The 27,102-nt window shown below is 41.7% G+C and overlaps 1 protein-coding gene across 1 annotated transcript in view; it reads left to right on the top strand.

Annotated features, from left to right (window-relative positions):
- The first annotated feature begins 10,740 nt into the window (after nt 1-10,740).
- Nucleotides 10,741-27,102, top strand: part of GLCE (glucuronic acid epimerase) — a 109,281-nt gene continuing 92,919 nt past the window's right edge. Inside the window, exon 1 of the mRNA XM_045810609.2 lies at nt 10,741-10,943. The gene's annotated coding sequence lies outside the window, so the exon portion shown is untranslated. The remainder of the gene's footprint in view (nt 10,944-27,102) is intronic.

Here is a 27,102-nt window from a genome sequence, read left to right as displayed (position 1 = left end):
CGAGCATCCAATTCTTGATTTCGGCTCAGGTCATGCACGATCTCAGGGTTGTGAGATCAAGCCCCACGTCCGGCTCCGAGCTCAGCCGGGAGTCCAGAGAGGATTCTCTCTTTCTGCCTCTGCACCTCCCCCTGCTCTCTCTCTCTCTCTCTCTCGAAATCAATAAGTAAAATCTTTAAAAAATTGTTTTAAATAGTACAACAAAATAACCACTTAAGAGCTGAGCCTGTGAAAAGTTGGTGACCTTCGCCCCAACTATCTTATCAGTAATAGGTGTTTGCCACCCTGCTCTCTTATATCTTGCTCGCTCTTGACCTGGGACTGCCCTTCCCACCCCGCCCCTGCTCATTGTCCACCCCCACGCCCGGTTCTGGGATCTGGATGTCATAAATCTTGTGACTCTACTCCCTTCAGGTATATCACAACCGCACCTTCAATCAAAATGATCCCCTATGCTTCACTTGCCCAAAGTGGCAGCTTGGATGCTAACAGGCTACCTGCTGTCTCTGCGTGGGTGGCTGGTACCCCCTCATTCAGCGGGTCGTAGCTGCACAGCCTTCATTCAATATCCTAGCTCCCGGCTTCTCAGCACAATCCTTCAATCGCACTACCTTCAAGACGCTGGGTTGTTCTAACCACAGAACACATGCTGGTTTGCAGGGAGCCTTTTCTTACCCATCTAATAACCTTTAATGAAGATAATGCTTTAATTAAGGTAACTTACTGCTTCCCTGTTGGTTAATTTGAAATCAGTGAAAGGTCAAGTTTCCATTAACACAGTGCATTTACTAGGGTGTTGCAGAAGCGTTTTTATTCTGACAGCAGAGGCTTATACGAATATGGCAAAAATACATATTTATTTGAAATACGCACAAGGAATATCGGAAGCTTATCTTTTGTATTGCACGGAAAGGAGAAAAGAGACCATCCTTAATTACTGAAAAACGGTTTTTCTCTGACTCTTCTGCCCCAACATATGTGAAAAAATCTATAGGTTGGGATAATTCTTGGTCAGTAATAATGATTCAATATCAAATACTTAAAGCCTCTAGGGGTTACAAACGTACAGGTGCTACTAAGAAAATGTCAGAAGAGGGCCATGGCTTCTGCAAGGGAGGCCTCAGAGACGTGGGGTCAACACAGTACACTTGCTGGGCCCCCACCTGGCAGGTGTGGAAATGCGGTGTCTGTCACCGTTATCTGCTTGCTTCTCTCGAGGGGCTCTGTCCCTGCCCATTCCCCAGGTTCCCAGCCTTCCTGGAGAAAAGTTGGATGTCCTTCTCATCATAAGGCAAAGCCATAGTCTAAGCCTGGTCCCAGGAACCAGCTGGGTCACAAGCCATGCTTCATGCATGCTACTGGACTTCTGGAGAGTGGGTTTCTCCTTTCCTTGCCACTGGTCTTCCCATCGCATGACACGTATGGCGTCAGGGAGAGGAGAGCCAATCTGGTTGCCTGAAATAGATACCAAGCCTTGATAGAATTACGATTTTTCTTTTTTCCTTTTTTTCCATTTCTTCCTACAAACATGTGTTAAGTGATGAGGTTGTGGAATACAGGTGAAGTTCGGTGGGGTGGAGTCCAGAGCCGACCACCAAGAAAGAATTCTTGAGATGTCTTTGGTGCAAAATGGTGGTTTATTGAAGCACGGGAACAGGACCCGTGGGCAGAAAGAGCTGCTGCACTGGGGTTGTGAGGGGTGACTGATTATAGACCATGGGGTTGGGAAGGTAAGGAAAAAGGGAGGTTGAGAAAATACTTTCATATGTTAAAGAACAGTCACAGGATACTGGAGGCTTTGACGTTGTTAAGTTAAGGTTGTTTAACCCCTCTAGTAAGGCATTAACATGAAGATAGTTGGGAACTTCTTGAAGGCTGCAGATTATAGGGACATTTAATTGTATCTACATTTCCTTCTGGAAGCTAGGTTATTGGCAGAAATGCTTCGTTCTTGTAGACTGCTAAGACATTTGTAAACTGAGGGAGACTCAAGTCTTACAGGACTGTGGTCTCTATAGGTTGACTATTTCTTTTTCCTTGAGGGCAGCCAGGAGTGCCTGAGGAATGTCACATACATCCCATGGGGGGGGAGCGGGTTGCGGGGTGTCAGTTTCCGCTTTGTCCTCAGCTTGCCTTCTGTGCCCTCATCATTAAGCATGTACTATGGACTAGGCACTCTCTCTCATGCCTCCAGTGTTTCTTTTGTGTATCCCTTTCTCCTCTCTGTGACTTTTCTGCTCCCAGCTTTCCTTCCTCCTGTCCTCTTCTTCTCTTTGACCTCAAAACCTATTCTCGGGGAAGTTCAACTATCAGCTATGTGCCCCTTAGAGCAAACATAAGTTGCTGCGCTTCTCCTCCTGGAGGAATTAGCATTTGACATTTGATCTTTCATTGTTGTAGCAAATGGTTCTCTGTTCATGAAATTTTCAACATCATGTTGCAAGCAGGGGAGATAATTTGCAAAATAGAGGACCTTCACAAAACCTTAGAGTCCCACCATCTGGTGACCACCCACTTAGAATATGCATGAGGTTGGCCCTTTCCTTGGCTCCTTTTTGTGATCAAATCAGAGATGGGAATTGACCCATCTCAGGAAAACATGCTAACTTTGCTCTTAGGATAAACCTCCAAATCCTTTTCGTAGCAGTGAGACGCTGCATGGTGTAGCCTCCTGCTTAACTCTTTAGACTCTTTCTACACCTTGCAGGAAAGCCACATTGGAATTTCGTCAGATGTTTGGTAGAAATACCATTTCGCCTTAGCGTGCTTCTGCTTGGAGTGGTCTACTTGTCAACCCCTTCAGCCATGCTAACTCCTCCTCCTGCCGCAGGTCTCATTTTAAATGTTGCTTCTTCCGGGAAGCCTTCCCTGACTCCTAGGAACCTGATGAAATTGGGATTAGGTTCCCTGATACATGATCTCACAGCACCTAATAATTGCCATAGCACCTATCACAATCATCTTTAGTCGTTTCACGGAAGGATACCTCATTGACTAGTCTTCACAGCTGTCTGATCTATTATTCTGCACTAAGCATCGGGCAGAGTGCTGGGCTCATAGTAAGTACCTGTGGAATGTATGCATGACCAAACATAAGTATTCTGTATTTAAGTCAAACCTTCATCCAGAGTTCCCTTACTATTTAGTAATAAAAAAACCAAAAACTGATCAGTTCTGCCCTGCTGGGTGGACACTTACTGTTGAGGTCATCTCATCTTGGGCAGACTCTGCACTTGATTCTGCTCTCACTGCCTCATACCTGGGCTTTGCCCACTGCAGTCCAACCTGGATTCTGCTCTTACTGCCTCATACCTGGGCTTTGCCCACTGCAGTCCAACCTGTGAGATCCTACTGGATTAATCTTCCCCCAAACACTGGTTTGACCAGACCACTCTCTGCTAGAAGCCTCTGATGTGGACTTGGCTACAGAATACAGCTCAGACTCGGCCTGGCCTTGAAGCCTGTCTGTAATCTGATTCTGACCTACATTTCTGTGTTCACTTCCTTTGCAAAGCGGATTGTTTGTTCTACCACACATTTTTACTTACTGGCTCTAAGCTTTTGTTTGTAGTGTTTGTTCTGTCCAGAAGCTTCGCCTCCTATTCTGTTATCGAACTTCTATCCATCCGGAGAGTTTAGCTTATATCCCACTTTCTCTGTATAGTAGTCCTAGTCACCTGTATTAGAACTCTTTCAGTTGCAAATAGTGAGGCAGATCCCAAACTGGCTTAAGTAAAAAAAAAAAAGAAAACAAAACATTATTAGTTCATGTCATCCATAAGTCCGTGATAGACTTTAAGTATGATTTTAGGTAAAACATCGTTAGTAATCTTGGTCTCTTCTGATTCTACCGATTCTTCTTTTTTTCCTTTTTTTTTTTTTTCCAGCAAGGCTCCAGGCCCAGTGTGGAGCCCAATGTGGGCCTTGAACTCACAACCCTGAGATCAAGACCTGAACTGAGAGCAAGAGTTGGACACTTAGTTGAGACACCCCAGGCGCCCCTCTGTGGATTGCTCTCATCTGTTGATTTCACCCGGAATTAGGTGGAGCCGGTGATGCTGAGGTTCATGTGGTGGCCCCAGAAACTCAAGGCTTACATCCTACCAGCTTAACAACCTCAGGGAAAACGAACTTATCTTTCTTCAAAGTTCTAACAGAAGTCCCAGGGAAGGGTGGGTCACATGCCCATCCTGAACCTACCGCTATGGGGCTCTAATTAACCAGGTCTGGGTCATGGGTCCGCTCCTGGGACCCATGGGTGGGGTCAGCCTCAGAGACCTGCATGCATGGAGAGCGACAGTTGCGTGGCTCCCCAAAAGAAAATTGAGATACGGTTACAAGAAGAAGGAGGAATGGGTGCCAGGCAGGCAAAAGACAGCCTAAATCCATCCTACCCCTCCAAATGCGAGTGGTCTCTCCTGGCTCCAAATTTCTGTCGCTCTTCCTGGCTACCTTATTCATGTATTTATTTCCCCATGGTCACTAGATGGTTGCCACAGTCCCAGACAGCACAACGTAATGCCGGAATTCCAAGCAGAAGGAAGAAGGGGGCAGGTGGAGAGAGGACTTTTCCAGAGAAAGGAAAGCTTCCTTACAGGCCATCCGAGAAATTTGGATCACTTGGCAAGGAGGCAGGGAAAATGAATGTCGGGCAAAGGGGAATGGAATAGCTGAGATTGGATCAGCGCAGATGAAAGGTTCATTCCTGGGGCTGAGCACATCGCTGAACAAAAGCAGGGTTTTGTTAGAAGGAAAGAAGGAAGGGGCGAGGTCCTTGCTGCTGGCTGGGTCACCAAGAGTGGCTGCCCAGGATACTTCTTTATCAATTTATCTGCTAGCGACTGGGAACTTAACCGGATGCAAGGCACTGTGTATTTCTGATTCTCATCTAGTCCACATGACTTTTTCTTTTTAATGGCAGGAACTGTGGCTTATGCTTTGCAATTTATTTTTTTTTTGTTTCTTTTTAAAGATTTTATTTATTTATTCAACAGAGATAGAGACAGCCAGCGAGACAGGGAACACAAGCAGGGGGAGTAGGAGAGGAAGAAGCAGACTCATAGTGGAAGAGCCTGATGTGGGGCTTGATCCCATAACGCCGGGATCACGCCCTGAGCCGAAGGCAGATGCTTAACCGCTGTGCCACCCAGGCGCCCCATGCTTTGCAATTTAAATTGCCTTGCTCTTAGTAGCTGTTCAATAAGTATTGGCTGATATTTACAATTTGATGGTGAGGGGTTGAGAGAAGGGTGTAGAATTCAGCCTTTCTAAGATCTCATGTAAAGACTTCATTTTTGCCCTCGCTGCTACAGGAAATGGAAGATCACCACATCTGTGTTACAGTCATTGGAATCATGGAGATGCAAATAAATCTCAAATATATCTTCTTGGCTGTAAGTTCTCTCTCAGTCACCTTGTAAATTACTTGACTCTTTGTCTGTATGGCCCATCTATGTAGTTCTTACACATGTAAAATGAATTTAGACAGGCAGTGTAGGTAATTTGGCGAACGGGTGTCCTTTTTCAATGGCTTTTCCGGATTTTTTACTTATAGGGAAATTGCTCTCCCACTGAATCTTCATTCACAATGTTAAGACTTCAGAAACACAGTTTTTTTATTCAGAAAGAATTTCAATCTTCTTGCTGTCAAACACACTCTGCTCTCACATGGGCACTTAATGGTGTCAAGATGTCGATTTAATTTTGACAGGGCCCCTATCGATGGAATGTTCAACTTTTCATATTTAGTTAATATGGATGGGTAAGAGGATGTTTGAGGGGTTTTTTTCCTCTCTGTTTTCATGGAAACATATACTTTCCCATAAGATTGGATGACAGTAGGACGTGTGAAGCGCTGGAGGCTTTTTTGAGTGAAAAGTTTGCCTGCTGTTCAAGACCTACTATTAACTGCCTCCAAATGGCACAGTTGTTACCTCTAATTGCTGTGGTGCTCTAAATTAGTCTGAAGGCACTGGAAGCTTCGTTCCCACCAAGAAATGGTTTCTTTCACTTTCTCTTGGAGCAGCACCCCTTGAATTGTAGATGTGGCAAGTATGGCCACAACCTCAGCGCTCTTGCCCGTTAGGGGTCATTGGTGCCTGACGATTGGCAGGATGTGAGTTTTTAGATTTTTGTCCGGGAGTAGGAGAAGACCAAACTACTCTAATGCTCTTGTATTGGCTATCTATTGCTGCGTAACAAATGGTGTCAAAAATGAACGGGCTTAAAACAAGAGATGTGCCCTATCTTACACAGTTCCGGTATGGAATCTGGGAGAGGCTTGGCTAGGGGCTTCTGGCTGAGAGTCTCTCATGAGGTTATGTCAAGGTGCGGGCTGGGGCTGCAAGCATCTGAAAGCTGAACTGGGACTAGGGTTTCCGAAATGGCTCACTCACACAGCTCTTGGCTGGAGGCCTAGGTTTCTTGCCGTGTGGGCCTCTGCTTGAATGTCCTTATGGCATGGCACCTGGCTTCCTCCAGAATGAGTGGGTAAAGAGAAAGACCATAGAAGAAGCTGCAGCATCCCTTACAACCTAGTCTCAGGAGTCATCCGTTGTCACTTCTGCCATAGTCTCTTTGCTCAAAGTGAATCACTAGGTCTGGGCCATACTAGGGGGAGGGGAATTAAGCTCTCCCTGTTGAAGGGATGTGTATTTGTAGAATTTGTAGACATATTTTAAAACCACTACAACTTTCTTGATTTTTCTGCCTTTGTGATTGGGTATCTGCAAAAAAACAAACCGAAGTCAGAGGTTTAGTACGTGGTCAGCAAATGGACAGATGAATACTGCCCCTTCATTCTTGGGGTAATTTATGCAGAATTGCAGCCTTCCAAGCTAACCAGATAGGTGCTCCCCCCAGAAGCTGTACAAGGACGGAACGGAGTTTGGGTCTGAGAGAGACCCATTCTTCCAGCCTCTCAAAGAATGCTGTCTTCTATGTCCCTCATGAATATGCAATGGCCGGGAGGTAGCTTTTCCCAGGGGGTGCTCAGAGAGTGGGACACCAGTAAGGATGGACTCAGAACAGGGATAGGAGTGTTTGGTTGCACTCACCTGGACGGATAGGTCAGATACAGGCAGCAGATGGCAAGAGCTGAGTGAGAAGCTAGCTGGTTCTGCTTTACTGCTGGTTGGCAAAGACCAGCCACAGATGGTAAGAGTGAAGCTGTGAGCAGACTCCAACCCTAGGATCAAGCAAGTGCCAGCGCCCTGCAGAAATCACCCGCAGTACCACCAAGGGATGCGAGGATTCATGGGCAGAATTCTTCTCCTGGATCTCAAAAACAGAGACCATGGTGGCTCTGGCTGCTTGGCAGCCCTGAGTGCACGACGTGAGGAAGGGAGCACTTGGGGCCAGATGGGGAGAGGTTGGGAGACAGAGCGTGACTGTCAGGCCACAGAGTGAAGCATCGTGCCACAGAGACAGATGGTGAGAGGGGTGCCCCTGTCTGCAGTGGCTTTAGTGCCTTTTCAATACTCATCCTGCCTGTGTACCCTTCACATACGGCCTCTTCAAGAGCTTCTACTTCCAAAGCACTTTCATTTAGAAGTCGAATGTAAGTGTTCCAAGCTGTAGTCCAGGCTAAAAGGGCTTTGTAGCTTTTCTCTTTTCTCACATTTAGAGAAACCCAGGTTTCTGATATACTGATTGATAATGGAATCATACAATGGTATAATTTATGCAACTGTGCATTAGAGAGAAGATGCCACATAGCCACAGAGTTAAGAAGAGCTGTCTTTCTGGAATATTCCTGCCATTAAGATACCAGTGCAAGAGAAGAGGAGGTAGGAAACTTAGAAAACACATAGATTTATACTTCAAGATACAGACCTACTATATATGTCATTAGCCTCCTAAAGAAATTCGGTGGCTGTGCTGGTACCACCTTTAGGGACAGGTGGGAGGGGCCTGTCTTTAAGGGGCTCTGTTCTGGCCCTTCTCCAGCTGCATTCCTACATACTGAGCTGGAGGCCATCAAGCCAAAGGAATGTGTCCATCTGGAGCCAATTTCACCTCTTCAGACCTCGCTCTGGGTACCCAGAAGCCAGAATGCTCTGCCCAAATGGCTGTGAGCCCACTTCCAGGGCCTATGTGGGCTTCTCTCCTAGATCTTCTGATATGTACTCCTGGACCTGTGGAGTGGCCAAGAAATGGCAGTTCTGTAAAGGGAAAAGTGGACGTGTGGGCTGGAGTGCCCATGGAGTGTGGGGCTTAACTGGCTGTGGGAAGCGAAGTGGGGAAGGCTGCTCTGTGCGGAAACCAGCTGTTCCTGTTCTAGCAAGGAACTCTGAGAAGTCCCAGAATTCAAAGTCCAAACCTAGTCTTCCAAGTTGTATTGAAAGTATATTTTCAAGGTGAAAGGATATATATCTTTTATATATGCATATATATATATATATATACACACAAGTATCCTTTAATACATATATATTAAATTTCACAGTTTGTTAGCTTGTTTTATAACTTTTACATATGTATACATTTCGCTGTGGTCTTCTACATGTAGCCTTTTTGTGGACCCTACAAAGGTCAGGGTTGGTTCTGGCTCCCTATGTAACACAGAACCAAGTTGAACCGGCTTGGCTTGGTTTGGAAGACCTTTTATTTTTTTATTTTTATTTTTTAAAAAAGATTTTATTTATTTGACAGAGAGAGACAGCCAGCGAGAGAGGGAACACAAGCAGGGGGAGTGGGAGAGTGAGAAGCAGGCTCTTAGCGGAGGAGCCTGATGTGGGGTTCGATACCAGAACGCTTAACGACTGAGCCACCCAGGCGCCCCTGGAAGACCTTTTAAAATTGAGTCCTCTCGGGGCGCCTGGGTGGCTCAGTCGTTAAGCGTCTGCCTTCGGCTCAGGGCGTGATCCCGGCGTTCTGGGATCGAGCCCCACATCAGGCTCCTCCGCTGGGAGCCTGCTTCTTCCTCTCCCACTCCCCCTGCCTGTGTTCCCTCTCTCACTGGCTGTCTCTCTGTCAAATAAATAAATAAAATCTTAAAAAAAAAAAAATTGAGTCCTCTCTAATCTTACCTCCCACTGCTGTTCTGCAAGAATCTTCCGTCAACCAAACTGGTCAGCCCATAGCCAGTCTTGGCCCACGTCCTTTCCTCTGTGCTTGGTTCACACTATTTTTCTCTGAAAGGCCTCCATTTCTGTCCTGCATTTGTATGGGCCACAGTACTGTTTTAAGACCCAGCCTCATAGTCACATGTCACATTCCTCTGGCCTCTTCTAACCCACTTACTGGCATTCGAAGTGTACAACTATGTGTGGCCATTTTTCTTATTATGGACAAGATATGGTTATAAGATAAGGAAAGATCAATACATAATCATTTTCAGACCAGGAAAGGGGACCTCCCCCTTCCCCCCCAAAGTCAGAGGAATAGCTAGGGAATGAGAAGAATGTAGTTAGGCAGGCACCCAAGGAGGAGATGGCCAGCATTGTCAAAAGCTGCAGAGAGGTCGTTGGGAAAGATGCCCAAAAATAGAATATTTGCCCATTAGGAAAGAGGTCTTTTGTGACCATTGAGAGAAAAGCAGACTGTGTGGGTGAAAGCAACATTGTAGTGGGAAAAATAAGAGATGAGAAAGTAGAGACAGCAAACATACTTTAATGTCTCTCAAGAAAATGTGATTCTGAGAAGAGAGAGAGTAGCTTTAGAGGGTGGAAGAGGTAGGGTGGTTTTGTTCTGTTCAAAGGTTGGAGGGGACTGAGTGTGTTTGTAGGAGAAAAGAGCCAGATTAGAGGGAAAATTGATAGTGGGGAAAGAAGGGATAGATGATTCAACAGAATATGGGAATGGCTGAGATCCAGTGCACAGGTGCCGGGGTTAACCTTGATGAGGAGAAAGGGCGCTTCTTGCTGTGGGCAACGGAAGGAGGGCGGGAAGATGAATGAAGGCTACAGGATAGGCATAAAAATGGAGTGATTGGACTCCTCATCATAAATGAGGAGACTGGCGGTCATTGCAGAGAAAAAAGCTAAGAAAGCCCGAATTTTCTGGGGCAGTTCCAGATTTCAAATATTCACATATCACATTCTTCATTCATTCCTTTCACATTTATTCAGTGCCCTGCGTGTACCAGACACTGGGGTCTACAGTGATGTGAATTTTCATGCAGTTTTGGAATTTGTTATACTGGGACTGAAGTGAGATTTACGTTTTACTCTCCTAGAAGGCTTGAAGTAGAAATCAATGCACGAATCAGAAGAGAGTCCTTTGTCAGACCAGATGTCCCGACTTGGGGTTTGGAAAACACGGGCATCTCAACAATGGCGCCCTGTTTGAGGCAGAGAGGGAAGAGAAGCGAGATGGGGGGAAGGTTTACACCCGGGTAACCCCAGGAGGGTGCGCCTTCAACAAGGAAGGTGAGAACCTTCTGTGCACTTCGGGCCATGCTGTAACCAAGGGTAACGGCGCCTCAGCCTACACTAGTGTGAAGACCTGCTTCTTCCCTGAACCAGGTGGGTCCACGGAGGCTGAACAGGACCAGACACGAGCCCAGCCTTGCCAACCGAGACAACTTGCCGCGATCTGCCACCGCCTCTATTTAAGGTCACGGCTACTTTTGCCCCTAGTTAATTGTGAGGGGCGGGGGAGGGGAGAGGCTGTGGGCGGGACGAATCACCTTTTCTAATTTACAACTGGTCACAATGGACTCCGAGTCCCGCCTCCTGCGCCGCCGCCGACAGGCTCTCCGGGCTGTCACTCGAGCCGCCGCGGCCGCCCCTCGCCGTGGCTGGGATCTCGCGGGAAGAGCGGCGGGCACGGCTGTAGCTTCGTCTCCCGGTTGCGCGCGAAGCGGGAGGGCTCTCCTCACACAAGCGCTTCCTCGCGGAGAGGGTAGAGCTGCGGCAGTTGCAGGCCTGGGCCGCCCCTTCCCTGCCGCCGCCTTCTTTTCCTCAGGGCTCCTCGGTCCGCTCGCCCTCCGGCGCTCCCAGGTAAGGAAGCCCGGAGCGCGTCTCGGCTGCGGAGCGGTCGGGGAGCGGGGACTCGGAGCAGCCGGGGCGGACTGGCTCCCGACGGGGGCGGCTCCGCGGGCTGCGCGGCGCTGCCTGGTGGGCGCGAGGCTTGGCGGGGCTCGGGAGTGCGGGGGGCAGGAGGCGGCGGGGTGGGACTCGAGTGCGGGCGCCCAAGGGCGGTGTGGCGGGTGCCGGGGCTCCTGAGGCGAGGGGGCGGTTTACTGGGGGGTCTTGGGGCTCTTCCAGCTTGGCATGGGGGTGGGCGGTGGCGCAGAGGGTCCCACTTCGGGGTCAAGGGAGATTTATCAGGGTCCTGGGGTTCCTGGAGGTGGCGTAGCGGGGTTCCGGAACAAGGGGTCCTCTTACCGTGGTCGCAGGCTCCGTGGGGGCAGAGAATTCAGTTTTGCAGGTCCTAAGTCTCTGAAGGGGCACATCATTGGGGTCTTGGGGGTCCTTTGAGCGGGAGTGTTTCGCATCCCTGGGTGACAAAGCAGCGTATTAGGGTTCGGGGGAGGGGGCTCTGTTTATCCGGGTCTCCGGGCGAGAGGGCGATGTGTCTGCGTCCTACAGGGGCCGGGCCGCCTTGGTGGGCTGCTCGCGACGGAAGGGTGTTCGGCGGAGACCGGTGTCTTTACTGGGGTTTCTGCTTTGCCCAGAGGGGGGCGGTACCTTGGCATGGTCTCCAGTCTTTAAGGGGGCGACAGGGCGAGTTAGAGGGTCTCCGGGAGATCTCGAATGGAGGGCGCAGCTCAGCAGGCACTACTGGGTCGGCTCGGGGTAGGAGGGGGCTCTAGGGGCATCCGGAGCCCGCCCAGTAGACAGTCTGTGGCTGGTCAGGATCCTGGAACAGGTCTCTCTCCACGTGAGATCTATTCGGTGCTCAGTGGGAGGATTGATACGCGTTGTTTCTTAGTTGGAGAAATCGTGGGTTGGTTCTGCAGTTTTCTTTTCCCTGCCCCGGGATCCCTGTGGGGGCGTGCTGGTCTCGCTGCTCTGGGAACGAGAGAATGGCAGCACCTTGGGTGGGTATAGACTCGAGGTTCTTTAGGAAGCGAGTGTCCTAAGGTTGAGCGTGCCAGCCGCTGAAGATAGGGAAGGCTGTGTGGTTTTGGCTTCGCTTTCTTAGTCTGCTTTGCTGATCCTGCATTATTATGAGATCTATCCTGAAGTCTTGCCTGAGTGTTAGGCAGAGTCAAGTAGCGATGGGGGGTGTATTCTGGCTTCTCTGTCCTTTGCAAAACGTTCGTGGAGAGGGATAACTTGAAGTTCAGTCTCCAAATAATGTATCGGAATTTGAAGTCCCAAAGCTAGAGCTCTGCAGAAGCGTCATTTGAGACCTGTAAGGATGGCTAACAGCTCTTTTAGAGAATCCTGCTAAACAGTTTTATTGTAAAGGTTGTTAGTCTTGACTCTAATGCAGAGCTCTCGTTAACTAGACCAGACTTTGGTGAAATTCAACTAAAATGACCTGTGTATATGTGTACATGGTTTTTAAAAAATGTATGGCTTGGGAAGTCTGCATTTGCTTGACAGTTCTTCAGGTTAGATAGCTACTTCATCACAGAGGCCTGTAAATGAAGTCTGATGTGGCAGGCAGTGGGACCCATATTAACAGTAATTCTCTCATTTTGGGTCAACAGAGAAATTAGACTATGCCAAAGCAAAGAATTTTGCCTGCCTTTAGTCTTTTTCTTAGTAACGGTTTTTTTAAGATTGAGATTTCTTTTGATCTTAGAACCAGAAAGATTAGGGGAAATGTACTTAATCCTTGAGTATTGCAATCATTAAAAAAAGGGGGGGGGAATTCTACGTGGCAATATTTAACCCATTGAGGAACTTAAGTTTTTTGTTTTGTTTTTCGTTTTTGCCTGATTGACTCTTATAGCTATCAAAATTGATCAGTTGAGCAGATATCTGGTTGGACCTACAGCCAAAAAACCCTAAACAGACCTTTGTTTTCCCCATTACTTTTGAAAGACAAATGATAAATTAAGCAAATTTCAGTAATTTTTTTAAAAAGCAGCTTTCATGATTTCTAAATAAACATACTGATCAATGAACAAATATTTGATTATTTGGTAGGTGTCCAGCACTGGAGGTACAGTGATTGCAGCTGACATGTAACCTGTATTGAGAGAAAGCAAATAAAATGAATACATAAAATAATCGAGATGTTGATAATGAAGAAACAGGGTACTTGGGGTTCAGCTCACTTTTTTGTATAACCCTAAATAATAATATAACTGATGTCTGTCGTGATAACCAGAAACCAAATAAGGTAATGATCTACCTTCTAAATTATTAAAGAAAGATTGAAATATGATCAGTACAGTTTGGGTGTTAAATATATACGGACTCTTTGAGGATTAGCACCTTTTGTTGTATAAACATTAAAAAGTCTGTAAGGATACACATCAAACTTACAAGTGTTTGGGGGATTCTTTAAGAGAGGGTTGTAGAGGCATGGAAGATAGTTATTAATTTTATGCTTTTGTATTGTTTGAATCTATTTCAATGAGTAGACATAAGTACAAATTACAGAAGTCTAAAAATTAAAACATTTTGGTCACTGTACAAATTTGTGAAATGTACAGTATTTATAGGGCATTTTGTCAGTGTTGCCCCTTCCACTGTGTGTACTAGTAAAGGAAAAAATATTTCAAGAATCTAATATTATAGGGGGTGGGGAGCACAACAGAATAAGAATACTGAGACCTAAGTAAAATGTTAAAACATTTTAAAGATGTTGGATGTTTAATTATATAAAGATAAATTAATCTAAGGCCTTTCTTTTTTCAAATTTAATTATTTCCGAATTTGAGAAGGGAGGTTTTTCAACTCCTTAGACAAAAATACGAATACCTTATGTCTCTGTGTTGGGGGTAGAGGTGTTCTTATTGATGCACAGACTTCAGAAGAGATTTTTTTTGTCAAATGTTTGGATACATCTACTAGATTTGTTTTTCTGCTGAGGCGTATGAAACATAAAAATAATTTTATGGTTCATTGTTGCTATAATTTAGTGTTACTATTTATATTTCATTTTACTGTAATACAACCAGAGTGTCTTTTGGATTATCATTCAAAATTCTAGAATTATAAGCATGATGTACTAAAGCAGTTTCTAGAAAGGAAATCGTAAGACATGGATTCCAATCTTCACTGTCCTACTAACGTCTGACCTTGGGTAATTTCTTAGACTCTTAGGGCTTCAGTTTCCATACGTATAAAATTAAAGCGAAGTCCCTGTCAGTAATCAGTGTAAGCTCCAATTCCAAGGATTCTATTGCATTGATTTTGATGTTGCATGTCAGCAGTATTATGTCTACAAAAAGGGATAGATGACTGAAGAGTAGCTGGTTCTCAGGATACAACTAGTTCCATGTAATTTTCATTTATGATATCTAATTTTAGAAACTTCTTCCTTTTTAAGATATATAGGAAATATTTAATTCCAGACTATACATTCATGAAGGTAAATGATTTTCTTTCGATGATTTAGCTTTATTTGTTAAAGCATTATTATTTTTATTTCTGATTTCTGGTTGATTATCTATGTGATGATGTAATGTCCTTATTTAACTTTGGGTTGTAGAATGAGGTTTCTAGTGGTTGACCCTCTTTAATCCATCCTTTACACTCCTAACAAGGTGACTTTTCTAAAACGCAGATCTGTTCAAAGCTTCTTTTCTTAAAATCTGTACTTCTCCTTTACCCTACAGTACATGTTTAGTTCTAACTCTTTATCATTACAAGGCCCTTCATCATCTGGCTCATCTATCTGCGTTTCCCCCATTGTAAATCTGAAGCTCCAACTGTACTAATCTAGTTAATTCACTGAAAGAGTCATACTGTTTCCTGACTCAGAGCCTTCTCATATATTCTCCCCACTGCTTAGAATGCCTTTCTTTCTCCTGTCTTGTTGACAAAGTATACTGATTTTTCAATAAAACTTAAGCACTATCTGCTTTTTAAGTCTTCTGTGTCCTCTGGTCCTCCCTCTTCGTTACCTCACTGGGTTATTCAATTTCTATGTCTTGTTCATTCATTCTGTTATGTTTGCTAGTATGCTGTAATTATTTATGTCTGTCGGTGGGTCCTCCTGGACTCAAAACCTGGTTTATATTTGTCTTACTACTTTCTGAACCTTGATTGCTTATTTTACAACAGTTGGCTCTCATTACAGGTTGGAACCCTCAATGCCAAGATTGATATCTTCGTAATGTCCAAGTTAAGCCCAAATCTCGGTCTTGTCCTATTTTTCTAAAATTTTGGGCTTTCTCTTATTAATAGAATAAGATACTTTACCCTTATCCCTATGACCACAAACTGATATTAGATCTATGGCTCTTATCCTCTTACTTAAGAAGTAAGACTCACAGCACTATACAAGTTAAGGTTACTCTATTAAACTTGGAGATTTTGAGGCACGCACTAGTTCCTCTAACTAAAATTGCTAGGAGAGTTATAAACTAATTTGATATTTCAGATCTTGGATATCAGTGATTGGTAGATATTTTTACCTTGGCTGCTTTTTGTATGGGACATGATTGTTGCCAACGTGTGTGTGTCTTTATATTGTCTCTTTATTGGCTGAATATTTAATAACTTGCTCAGGGTCATTATCTCCTAAGCAACAGGCTATAACTAGATTCAGGTCTGTTGTACTGGTTCTGTGCTTTTCCAGATACTAAACTGCTTTCTGAATATGACTGCTTATTCAGTGTATTAAAATTAATAATAGATATTTTATTCATTTCACAAATTGAAGAAGTTAGGTTGTAATGTTTATTCATTCAGTTTTTTCAAAAAAGCTAGAGAATTTGAGATGGTTTGAATGTTAGAGATCATTTAATCCAATTCTTCATTTTAGCATATGAGGGAACTGACACACAAGAGTAATTGAATGACTTGCTCAAGATCATGTGGCTAAGTGGTTAAGATTTTCTTTATTAAGCTAGTTATGCACATTGGTGTTATAAAACCATTATTTGAAAGGAATACCAGCTGCCTGGTCCCCCCCACCCCACCCCCCAGAAAAAAAAAAAAAAAGCCTGGAGTGGCTTTTAGAAAAGTGATGTTGAGGATCTCAGAGTCTTAAGGACATGGCTCAGAGAAAATCCAGACTTTGGATCATGACACATGGAGACGCCTCAGTGCCTTTACTCACATAGTTCCCTCGTCTTGGTTTCTTTCCTTCCTCTTTTTCTTTTTAAGAGTCTTTCCACAGTTAACTAATCTTATGCTTGATGAAGTTGTTATTAGCATCAGCCTTACTAGTAACCACTTAAGTGCTATCCATAAGCCAACTAATAGAGATACAAAAAAGCTTAAAATCTAGTCACTATCCTGAAGAGGCTTGGCTTATTTGGAAGTGGGAGACAGTGTATATTTAATTGCAAGGCAGTATGTAGAAGTGCCATGAGTGGTACATTTGTAGGAACTCAGAAGATTAGTAAGGGTGGATTGAGCTAGTGGTTACAGAAGTTTCTGTGTAGAAAAGATTTGACTTAAATTAACCTTTTTTTTAAAGATTTTTATTATTTATTTATTAATTTTTAAAAAGATTTTATTTATTTATTAGAGATAGACAGTGAGAGAAGGAACACAAGCAGGGGGAGTGGGAGAGGGAGAAGCAGGCTTCCCTCTAAGCAGGGAGCCCGATGCCGGTCTCGATCCCAGGACCCTGGGATCATGACCTGAGCCCAAGGCAGGCGCTTAACGACTGAGCCACCCAAGCGCCCCTTAAGATTTTTATTTTTAAGTAATCTCTACACCCAAGGCGAGGCTTGAACTCACAACCCCGAGATCGAGAGTGGAGTGCTTTACTGACTGGGCCAGCCAGGCATCCTGATTTAAGTTAAAAAAAATTTTTTTTAATAGAGGGAGGAAGAGAGAGCACGAGGGGGTGGGAGAGAGGGGCAGAGGGAGAGAGAGAATTTTAAGTGGACTTCATGCTGACTGTGGAACCTGATAGGGTACTCATTCTCATGACTGAGACCTTGACCTTAGCCGAAACCAGGAGTCACACGTTTAATTGACAGAGCCACCCAGGTGTCCGTAAGTTAATCTTTAAATAAGGAGTTGGAGTAAAACTCTTAATTAAGCTCATTGAAACTCTTGCTATTTTATTTTGTTTTACTCTTGCTCACTTCCCTCACTTCACAGTGGCCTTCTCTCTGCTTCAGAAGACCTGGAACATGTTCTTCCACACATACATGTCTCCCTCCTTTACTTCCTTCAAGTCTTAATTAAAATATTGCCCCTTCTGTGAGGCCTTTACTGGCCCCCTTGTTTAGAATTATAGCAGCCCTTCCACACATAATTTTCCTATTTCTCTTCCTTGCTTTGTTTCTTTATTTTGTTCTTTCAGCTATCCAACATGCTCTATATTTATATTGTCCTTCCACTCCTACTATAATTTAAGATCCATGAGGGCAGGTGTTTTTACCCATTTTATTCAGTCCTATATACCCAGCACCCAGAACAGTACCTATTACAAAGTAGGTGCTCAAATTTTTGTTGAATAAGACAATTGAACTTTAAAGCAGGAATTTGAAAATTATTTGATTTAACGTTTTCTCCTTCCTTTTTTCCTTTCTTCTTTTTCTTCTGGCTGGCATAGAGGAATAGAACTTTCTCTTCCATTTTCTAAAAAATTTATGGGACTTTAATTAAGAATATCCTGTATAGTAAAGTGCAGAAATTATAAACAGCTCAGGGTATTTCTACATGTGTAAACATGTAGTCACCAACCAGATCAAGATACAGAACACTTCTAGGACCTTAGAAACCTTCCTCAGGTTCTCTCCCAGTCAGTATTTCCCCAAAGTAACCACTCTTCAGACTTCTATCACAACAGATTACTTTTATTTTCCTGAACTTCATACAAATGGAATCAACCTGGTTTCTTTTGGTCAGCATTGTGTCTGTAAAATTCATCCATATTTTTTTAAGTTAACAGCAATTCATTCTTTTTCATTGTAGTGTAGTATTCCATTGTTTGAGTACATGTTTTTTTTTTTTCCTGTTGATACATTTGGGCCATTTCCAGTTTTTAGCTCTTAGGAACAAAGCTGCTGTGAACAACTTTGTACGTGTCTTTTGGTGCGCATAAAGATTACTTTCTTGGGTGCCTGGTGGCTCAATCAGTTGAGCATCCAACTGTTGATTTTGGCTCAGGTCATGATCTCAGGATCCTGGGATCCAGCCGGGTGGGCCTCCTCACTCAGCAGGGAGTCAGCTTGAGGATTCTCTCCCTTCTCCCTCTGCCCCTCCCCCTGCTCATGTTCTCTCTCTCTCTCTCTCTTTCTCTCTCTCTCAAATAAATAAATAAATCTTAAAAAAAAAAGATTAGGGCACTTGGGTGGCTCACTTGATTAAGCATCGTCCTTTGGCTCAGGTCATGATCCCAGGGTCCTGAGATTAAGTTCTGCCCGCATCAGGCTCCTTGCTCAGCTGGGAGTCTGCTGCTCCCTCTGCCCCCCCCACCCAGCTCATGCTTGTTTTTTCTCTCTCTCTCTCAAAAATAAATAAAATCTTAAAAAAGATTAATTTCTTGGCTAAATAACTAGCAGTTAACCTCATCTCCACACACACACACACACACACACATATAGAAATACACATAATTCTTTTTTTTTTTTTAAGATTTTATTTATTTATTTGACAGAGAGAGACACAGCCAAGGAGAGGGGGAACGCAAGCAGGGGGAGTGGGAAAGGAAGAAGCACACTCCCAATGGAGCAGGGAGCCCAACGCGGGCTCAATGCGGGCTCGATCCCAGGACTCTGGGATCACGCCCTGGGCCTAAGGCAGACCTTAACCACTGAGCCACCCAGGTACCCTGAGATAGACATAATTCTTAAAGCACATGGTTTTTAGCACATGCTAGATGATCATTAAATGATTGAAGATAAATTAGTAACTAATCATGTACTGTGAGATTATCTCAAGCTTATTAAAAATATTGGGGAATTGTTTTTGTTTTTTGTTTTTTTTTTAAGATTTGTTTATTAATGAGAGAGGGAGAGCATGCTCCAGCATAAGCAGAGGAGGGGCAGAGGGAGAAGCCGACTCCCTGCTGACAGGGAGGCCTGACTCCAGGGTGTGATCCCAGGACCCTGGAACGACAACCTGAGCCAAAGGCAGACACTCAACTGACCAAGCCACCCAGGTGCTCCTGGAGAACCATTTCGAGTCTGTACTTTTTTCTTATATCTGACCTAAAATATGACTTTATCCAGGCTTTACACATTTCTCTTTCATCTGGGATTGCCTTTTTTTTTAAAGCCATATTTCTTATTACTTGCTCTCCCTCCTCTAGAAAATGAGAGAAATATGCGCAGGAAGGAGAAAATTCAAATTAATTTCAAGATGTGAATTTCAGAACTGGTTGGCTATTTTTCTTTAATTATTCAACAATAAGTCATTTTTTTCTGACGTTTGCTTCTACTGTACATATTTTTTCTAATATTCTATACACTTTGAAATCAGTTATACCAGCACATTCATAACACAGCTGGAAAAGTTGTGAATCTGTTTTTTATTTTTGTCATGTGTTGGTTATGTTTTGGGGTGTGTTAAGCAAAGGCTTTCTTTGATGGCCTTAAGTAATTCTAGAAATGGTCTTAGTTGGTGAAGAATGCAAATGAGAGCTAAAATAATAGAAAAAATCTTGAGTAATATTTTTCTAATTCTGGGAAAGTTTACAGTTTTCTTTTGAAGTGATATCTAAGCTAAGACTTGAAAGATGAGTAGGAAATAAGGTGAATAGGGCACCTCAGAGGGAGTGAGGTAAAAGAACACTGTAGGTAGGCAACTACATTTGCAGAGAGGGAGCAGGGCAGATTTGGGGGTCTGCAGGCCATTCAGGAAGGCTGGGGCAGTGGTTTTAAAGCTATAATGTGCATCTGAATCTCCTGGTAGGAATGTGCCTTGTGAATTTAGAGTTCTAACATGCTTACAGGTGTTGGAAATGTTGCTGGTTCAAGGATCAAACTTTCTTGCAAACTACTGGGTTCAGGTGTAGAAAGCAAATGAAAAGGAAGGAGTGGGGAGTGAAAGCAAGGACCATCCCATGAGTCTTATAACCAACTGAAGGAATTTGGGTTTAAGGCATTGGTGATCCACTGAAGAGTGCCAAGAGTAATAGTGAACTTGTGATTTAAGTGGGCAGTAGTGGTGGAAATAATCTTTAGGGGTGGGGTATGCCATCTACATTTGAAACATACAGATTAATGTCTGAGAATTGATAATTTACCTATTCATCAACAGCTGTTGTTTTTCTCAGTAGCAGAGTCAGTGCATTTAAAGGAAAAGTTTGGTTATATTTATTAATTTAGATGTTATATGTTTAAGCAGTTCTTTCTTCCAGGGATATTATTTATCCTAATAAATATTATTATAATTTATCTCATAATTAAATTCTTAACCCTGTTTGATGGGATTAAATTTTTATCCATTTGTGTACCAATATAATAGTCTGAGGTTTTCTTTTTTTATTGATTTAAAAATGAGCTAGCTGATAGTGCTTATTGTATTGTATGGTAGTGCTTATTGTATGGTAGGAATGATCTTAATGATACATAGTAATTTGGGTTACTCTTCATTGGTTTCCCTAAATGTTATTAATTAGAAGGTTTTGATTTAGTATTTCAACTGTTTAAATACTACATCGGTTTTGCAATATTATAAACTTAAGAATAAAGGTATGCGTTTATGTTTTATATATTTATATTGTATTTTCCCCCTGATTGTATAAGGTCTAGGTACTCTTTTAAAAACTTGGAGAAAGGCAAAATAAGCTTAGCCCAAATATAAGCATTACTATCACCTTGGTATACATTCTTCCTCCTCCCATGAATACATGAATATATTTATTCATATGTATACTGTTTGGTACCCCACCAAGCATTATATCATGAAGACTTTTCTACTTCATTAAAATTGTTTCAAAATCTAACTTAATAGTAGCACACTTCTATTGAGTGGATGTATAGTGATTTAACCATTCCCAATTATTGAACATTTTTTTCCTCTGCTGATGACATTGAAGAAAGTCTTTGCATAAGTCATTCTCCATACTTATTTTCTTAGGATAGGAATAAAAATGTTCAGTCAAAGGTAAGACCCTAAAAAAGATTAGATATTGCCATATTGCTTTCTAGAAGGGTCATGCCAATTTATATGCCAGTATTCAGCTTTTCTAATTTGGTAAGCAAAAATGATCTTACTTTAATTTGTGTTTTTTTGGTTGTCAGTGAAGTCGAACATTGTAAATTGTTTTTAAAACAATTACATATTAAAATATTTTTAAAATATCTTTAAAAGAATCCCTTATATATTATCTTGTAAGGTAAAATATTTTAACTGGAATTAATGTTTTCTTTTAATGGATAAATTAATTGTTTTAATAGTTTTTACAAAAACATACAAAACTCCTGGACCCACACAGTTGCCTGAGAGGCATCCACTGTTAATCACTTTCTTATATGTACTTCCAGAGGTATGTTAGATCATGTATGTGTGTGTGTGTGTATTTGTATGCCAAAACATTAGACAAATTATGGAGAACATTCATTAAAATACTGTCTAGTTCAGATGTGGTATTGTGTACTAAATTGTGTACTAAAAATTAGAAAGGGTCTAAAAATGATTAGTATCTGGCTACTAGCCCAGAAGGAAGAAAAGCAGGGTCTGGCAGCATTTGGCAGTAATTTTCTATAAGACAAGTGGCCTTAGCTCTTTTTATTATTGGATCGATTCTTTGACAATAGCACTTCTGTTTATAGTACCAATTCTGTAGTACTGTTCCAAAAAGGAAAGCCAAGTTTTTAAAAATTAGACAGTTGGGGTGCCTGGGTGGCACAGCAGTTAAGCGTCTGCCTTCAGCTCAGGGCGTGATCCCAGCGTTATGGGATCAAGCCCCACATCAGGCTCCTCCACGGGAAGCCTGCTTCTTCCTCTCCCACTCCCCCTGCTTGTGTTCCCTCTCTCGCTGGCTGTCTCTATCTCTGTCGAATAAATAAATAAAATCTTTAAAAAAAAAAAAAAAAAGAAAGAAAGAAAGAAGGTGCTGACCGCTAGGAGCCAGCATGGGTTCCCAGAGAGCAAGTCATGTCATACTGGCCTCATTTCTTTTCTTATAGGGTAAGTAACCTGGTAGGTACAACAGGAGATACTCTGGCCATAGTATATCTAGAACTACAGCTACATTTATTGGATTTTTAATTTTGTGCTGGGCACTGGGTTAAATGCTTTACATAGATTGTCTCATTTAGTGCTGTTTTACAAATGAGGGAAGGGACCCCCCGAGGTTATACAGATAGCATTTGACAGCCTTTTATGATATCTTTATAGACAAGTTAGAGAAATGTAGTCTGAATAATTGCATAGATAGGTGGATTTGTGATTGATTAATGGGCTGATGTTAAAATTAAATTGCAGTTCATTCTTAGTGGTGTCCCTCAAGCTGCTGTCTTCCCCCATGTCCTGTTTAAAATGTTTATCCATTACAAACTGGAAGGGAGTGCTAGTATGTTACGTGATGAATCAGGATCCTCCCTCTATCCTCCCCCTTTATTTTTAATAATTGGAAAGAAAATATTTGTTATAATAATTTTATATTTGACATGTATGTATTTGCTAGGGACAAACAAAGCCTTGTAATTGTTTTTGTTTTTTTTTTTTTTAATCTGCACAATTACAGGGTTGGAGACTTGGAAGGCTAACAGGTGGTGTGTTGTTGTTGTTCTTTTTAAGTAGGTGTGTGCCTGGCTAGGTCTCCTTATTGTCTGAAGTTGATGAGTCAAAGGTTTATTATAACTGCCCCAAAGTCTCATACTCACTTAAATATTATTTTGAAGCAGGTTGTTTAAAACATAGTTGATTATCCTTTTCTACTCTGCATTTAGCTAAGTGTTCTCAGTTCTGTTTGCCGCTTTTTGAGGAGGATGTTGATAGACAATGTGTTTGGAGGAGAGTAATCAGAATGAAGCAGTGTCTTGAAACAGATATTTGCAGAATAATTGAAATATTTGAGATTTTCAGCCTGGAAATAAAGAAGACTTTAGTGCGGTTATGGTAATGCTTTTCAAATTGGGTAATCGAGTGATCTTTAATATTCTTCCTGACTCAAATCTGTGATTCTGTGAAAAACATGAAGGAATAGGACATGGAAAAGGGATTAAATATATCTTTTGTATCCCCAGAGGACAGAACTAGGAACAATGAATGAGGAAGGGAAGTATCAGCACATAACGAAGATGTTTTTAACAATTGAAATGAAAATAGAGCGGACAATTTCTCATTATGGTGTTAAAGTATGTATTGAATAGCATTTAATCAAGCTATTCTTATTCTCTAAGGACTTTTCCAATTCCTATCTTTTTTTTTATTAAAGATTTTATTTTTAAGTATTCTCTACACGCAACGTGGGGCTTGAACCTACAACCCTGAGATCAAGAGTAACATGTTCCACTGACTGAACCAGCCAGGTGCCCCCAATCTTTTTTTGTTTCTTCATTGGTTATAATTCCCCATAGCAAAATTTTCTTGGGTACATCACTTATTCTCAGAGCCATATGATCTTATATAGTATTAAATGTTAGTAACAACATATTACTATGTTAGCAATCACAAATTTAAACAATAGCATAGCATTTTTCGCTGCTAGATTGTTAAAGATTAAAAAGTTTGATAATACAGAACAATGGTAAGGATATATAGAATCACTCATACACTCTAGGCAGGAATGTAAATTTGTGCCTTTCTTTGGAGGACTTATTAAAATTATAAGTGTTCATACTTTCTGACTCAGTAATTTAAAAGAATTTATCTTTGTTTATTATAGTGTTAATTATATTGCCAGAAGCCCTAAGTAATTCTTAATGTGGGTTAAATAAATGATTGTACAGCCATACCGTGGGATATCACACAGCCATAAAAAGAAAGAAAAAAGGAGTACTTCTGCATGAGTTCATCTCTAACACATATTATTGGGTGAAAAAAAATAAGTTGCAGGACAATACTTATGGTATGCTGACATTACTGTAAAGTAAGTTGTGAAAAAAAAAGTCAGTTGTGTATATGTGGGTGTATATGCAAATACATATGCACACATTAATAAACACATTTATGGTTCTATGTTCATAAACTTCTGTGGAAGGATACACAAGAAAAGGAGAAGTAGTTGCTTCCAGAGAGGGGTTAGGAGGTTGGAAGTCTGAGATCCCATTAAGACTTTGGTTTGCCTGAGTACACTTTTATGCCGTGCGTGTGTGTGTGTGTGTGTGTGTGTGTGTGTGTGTGTGTATTGGTCAAGATTGTATTGGAAAAAAATTTTTTATTTTGAAGTCTGTAATGATTCATGGGAAGTTCAGAGTTAGTATGGAGAGGTCCCACATACCCTTCATTCAGGTTATTAGTTTCCCCCAATGATAACATCTTAGGTAACTATAGTACCAAAACCAGGAAATGGGCATTGGTACAACCCACAGATCTTGTTCAGGTTTCACCAGTTTTATATGTGCTCATTTGTGTGTGTATATAATTCTTTCAAGGTTTATCAGATGTGTAGATTAGTGTAATCAATATCACAACTGAGATACAGAACTGTTCTATCACCAAAGGTCCTTGTGCTATCCCCATCCATCCATCCTATAGTCCCATCCATCCCCCTAACCTCTGGCAACCACTAAACTGTACACCATTTTTGAACTTTGTCATTTCCAGATGATAAATAAATGGAATAAAAACGTATGTAACCTTTGAGACTGACTTTTTTTTTTTTTTTTTTTTACTTAGTGTAATTCCCTTGGAATCCATCCAAGTTGTTGCATGTATCAGTAATTCCTTTTTATTGCTGGACAATATCCAATGGTATGGATGTACCAGAGTTTTGTTTTGTTTTTTATTAACATATAATGTATTATTGGTTTCAGCAGTACAGGTCTGTGTGTACCAGAGTTTTTTAAATCTTCACCCATTGTTGGACATTTGGGAAGTTTCCAGTTTTGGCTATTACAAATAATAGCTGTTATCAACATTTATGTGCAAGACATGAGATTTCATTTCTCTGGGATAAATGTCCAGGAGTGTGAATTGCTGGGTATTATGGTAATTGTATTTAAGAAAGTGTAAAGTGTATTTTAAGAGGCTGCCAACTCATTTTCTGGAGTGGTATACCATTTTATTTTATTTTATTTTAATTTTTTTTTTAAAGATTTTATTTATTTATTCGACAGATTTTATTTATTTATTCGACAGAGATAGAGACAGCCAGCGAGAGAGGGAACACAAGCAGGGGGAGTGGGAGAGGAAGAAGCAGGCTCACAGCAGAGGAGCCTGATGTGGGGCTCGATCCCATAACGCCGGGATCACGCCCTGAGCCGAAGGCAGACGCTTAACCGCTGTGCCACCCAGGCGCCCCTGGTATACCATTTTAGATTTCCATCAGCATCCTATGAGAGGCTTAGTTTCTCTGTCTTCCTTGGCATTTGATATTGTCACTATTACTTCAGGTGTTCTAATAAATGTGTAGAGGTATCTCTTTATGGTTTTAATTTGCATTGCCTTGATGGCTAATTATGTTGAACATATTATTCTTGCCATCTATATCCTCTTTGGTGAAATGTCTCATGTCTTCTCATTTTTTAATTATTATTATTATTTTTTAAGAATTTATTTCAGAGAGTGAGTGAGAAAGAGAGAGTGAGTGAGCACACCAGCAGGGACAGAGGGAGAAGGAGAAGCAGACTCCCCTGCTGAGCAGGGAGATCGACATGGGGCTGGATCCCAGGACTCTGGGATAATGACCTGAGCCGAAGGCAGACGCTCAATCGACTGAGCCACTCAGGTGCCCCTCTTCTCATTTTTTTAATTGAATTTTCTTTTTTTCTTTTTTTTTTTTTTTAAGATTTTATTTATTTGACAGAGAGGCAGCGAGAGAGGGAACACAAGCAGGGGGAGAGGGAGAGGAAGAAGCAGGCTCCCAGCGGAGGAGCCTGATGTGGGGCTCGATCCCAGAATGCCGGGATCACACCCTGAGCCGAAGGCAGACGCTTAACGACTGCGCCACCCAGATGCCCCTTTAATTGAATTTTCTGTTTACTCTTGAATTTTGAGAGTTCTTTATCTATTCTAGATATGAGTCATTTGTCATAGAAGTGGTTTGCAAATATTTTGTCTGTTTATCTAACTTGTCAAACTTATTGGCATAAAGTTCTCATGTTTTCCTATTATCCTTCTAGTATCTATAGATTCTGTAATGCTGTCACTTCTTTCATTTCTGATATTGGTTGTGTCTTTCTCTTTTCCCTCCTCAGTCTGGGTAGATGTTTAATAGTTTTATTGCTCTTCTCAACCAGCTTTTGAATTCTTTGATTTTTCTCTATTTCTGTTTCCTGGTTTTTTATTTCAGCTTTGGTCTTTATTATTTCCTTTCTTTGGCTTACTTTGGGTTTAATTTACTCTTTTACTAGTTTCTAAAAGGTAGAAACTTAGGATAATTAATTTGAGAACTTCTCGTGCAAATATAAGCAATTACTACTATAAATTTCTCCTTAAGTACTTCTTTAACAGAATCTCATAAATTCTGATATGTTGTGCTTTTCTTTTCATTTAGTTAATAACACTTCTAATTTGCCTCCCCCCTCTTTAAAACCCATGAATTATGTAGAAGTTGTGTTCTTTAATTTCTAAATATTTGTGCATTTTCCTAGGATCTTTCTGTTATTGGTTTCCATCTTAATCACACTGGGGGCAGAGAACATACTTTGTCTAACTTGAATCATTTTGAATTTGTTTAGCCTTATTTTGTTTCCCAGAATATGGTCTCTCTTAATATGTGTTCTGTGTACTCTTGAGAAGCGCGTGTATTCTGCTGCTATCAGGTAGAGTGTTTTAGAAACATCAACCAGATCAAGTTGGTTGATAGTGTTGTTCAAATCTACTATCCTTGCTATTTTTCTTTTCCTTTCCTTTTTTAAAAAAACCTATTTGTTACATTAATTTTTGAGAGAGAAGTATTGGAAATTCTTACAGTAATAATTAATGGATTTGTCTGTTTCCCTTTGCAGTTCTGTCAGTTTTTGCTTCATGTATTTTGAAGCTCTGTTATTAGGTGTATAAACATTGA

The sequence above is a fragment of the Ursus americanus genome, chromosome 28, assembly GCF_024610735.1.
Source record: "Ursus americanus isolate L20-20 chromosome 28, mUrsAme1.1.p, whole genome shotgun sequence".
NCBI lineage: Eukaryota > Metazoa > Chordata > Mammalia > Carnivora > Ursidae > Ursus > Ursus americanus.
Note: the sequence above shows the minus strand (reverse complement) of the source record. Positions and strands in the feature narration are given on the sequence as shown.